General features: G+C 38.2%; 1 protein-coding gene and 1 long non-coding RNA gene across 2 annotated transcripts in view; one reads left to right on the top strand and one right to left on the bottom strand.

The window, feature by feature from the left end:
* The window catches only part of LOC106880586 (uncharacterized), a 37,223-nt gene that overhangs the window by 2,236 nt on the left and 32,908 nt on the right, over positions 1 to 2,079 (top strand). The window lies entirely within an intron of this gene.
* Positions 1 to 2,079, bottom strand: part of LOC128250905 (uncharacterized) — a 12,148-nt gene that overhangs the window by 1,161 nt on the left and 8,908 nt on the right. The window contains exon 3 of the long non-coding RNA XR_008266842.1: positions 1,520 to 1,652. This is a non-coding gene — a long non-coding RNA (uncharacterized LOC128250905). The remainder of the gene's footprint in view (positions 1 to 1,519; positions 1,653 to 2,079) is intronic.

A 2,079-nucleotide genomic window follows, 5' to 3' on the forward strand; every position in this document is an offset into this window, starting at 1 on the left:
AGAGAGAGAGAGAGAGAGAGAGAGACAAAGAGATAGAGACAGATAAATAGAGAGAAAAATAGACAGACAGAGAGAATCGGAGTGTGTGTGTGTGTGTGTGTGTGTGTGTGTGTGTGTGTGTGTGTGTTGTATAAGATATAGATTTAAAGGCGGTTCAAATGATTTAATAGAGAATGTTTGAAGTAGAAAGTCCGTTTAATGAGGGTCGTTTGTAAGAGAGATAGAGACACGCCTTTAAATGATAAAGAGTTTTAACAGAGACAGAGTTTTAAGAAAGATGTAAGTTTAAGTTAATTGCGACAATATTTGAAGTGACAATGGACAGAGACACAACAAAATATTAACAAATATTAAAATATAAACAAATATTAAAGATATAAACAAACCACAACATCTGTGACTGCCCTGTCTATGCATGTGATAAATCATTTATCCCATAAAGACAGTATAATATATCTGAACATTAACTCACATCTGTCATTTCCCTGTATTTATGCAATTACATGTGATAAATTGTTTAACATATACGAAGTGCGTTCTTCAAGATTTGAGACATTCTAGAGAGAGGCGGGTTTAACTGCCTTATATTATTGTAACTGTAGTATATCATTATTATATTTCTAAAAAGCTGACCTGCCAACTTTTTGTTCCAAACTTAAAGAGACGGCTGTAGCAACATTTTGAAAACACCGTGATATACATTGCTTGTCACAGCTGACTGATTTGCAGAATGCAATCGGGACGACAAATTGGAAAACTGCTGTGCAATAAAGATTTGCGTTACAGTAGGCAAAAAACTCCACAGGCACTTATGAAATGTTCCGGGCTGATTATGGATTAACTTGAGTGAGCCGAGAATCTGCTTTGCGGTAAGACAAGAGATCAGGTACAGCAAATCCACTAGGGCGCTTCTGATGATACCCTTTCTTGACTGTAAAGGCATCACCTACATCCGCTGGATTCCCTTTGCGTAGAGGGTGACCAAAGAAATTTTTTTAGAGATTTTGAGGGAGTTCAGGAAGATATTTCGTCACAAAAGGCCAGAACACCTGCCGCAGTAGGGTACATCAGTCGATATTCCATCCATGAAACAAACTACTTGACAGAGATGCGCACCAAAACTAGCCCTCAGTCATCCTAAAATCTCGGCCTTGCTCCCTGCAGCTTTTGCTTGTTCCCCAAGCTGAAAGTGAAGATGAAACAGGTTGTGTGAAGGGTCCTGGACAACTGCACTTTCGAGGACTTCAATGGGTCCTTCACAAAATGAATGGAGTGTCGTAAAAAGTGTATTGAAGTCATAGGGGCCTACTATAAAGGAGATTAGAGTTTTGTACTTCTTTGGAAAAAAACTCAAAACGTTTGGAAGGCACCTTGTAAATTCATTGGAATAGGCATGATTTTGTCAGCCTCTTAGTGAAAAGTTACTTATCGTAAATATGTTAGTATATGTTCATCAGAATACACTTGTTTCCCTAAATATTTAAGTGGTAATGAACTGGCGAAGTAATAAATCACTCACCTCATTAGTCATCAATATGGACAACTACGAGACTCGCTTTATTAAAGGTAAATATTTCATCGTATTTCTCAAATTTCACCTCTACATCTCCATTATCCGAGATTCCCACAACCGTACCAATCTTTTTTATAAGCTGGATGTAGAAAAAAATTCATTTAACATTAATACATAGATACATACACACACATACATACAGAAACAAACATAGATACAGAAACAAAGAATTGAAGGCTGTCAGTGAGAGACTCCGATACCAGAAGAGAGTAACTGAACGTAGAAGGATAAACAGAAAGTTTAACCAAAACCAGGCAGTGGTGTATAGAGACATGAGAGGGAAGACAGTGAGCATTACAGAACCCCCTTCGCAAGATGATGTGGACTCCTTCTGGAGAAAGATCTGGGGAGAAGAGAAGGAGTTTAACCGAGATGCTCTATGGCTGCAGAAAATAAAAAAATGATTATTGTCCGGGGATTATACCCAAGACATACAAGATTGACGGTGATATTCTTGCAACTGTCCTCCCAAAACTCCATGATGGTAAAGCACCGGGTAGGGACCT

The sequence above is a fragment of the Octopus bimaculoides genome, chromosome 26 (genome assembly GCF_001194135.2).
Source record: "Octopus bimaculoides isolate UCB-OBI-ISO-001 chromosome 26, ASM119413v2, whole genome shotgun sequence".
NCBI lineage: Eukaryota > Metazoa > Mollusca > Cephalopoda > Octopoda > Octopodidae > Octopus > Octopus bimaculoides.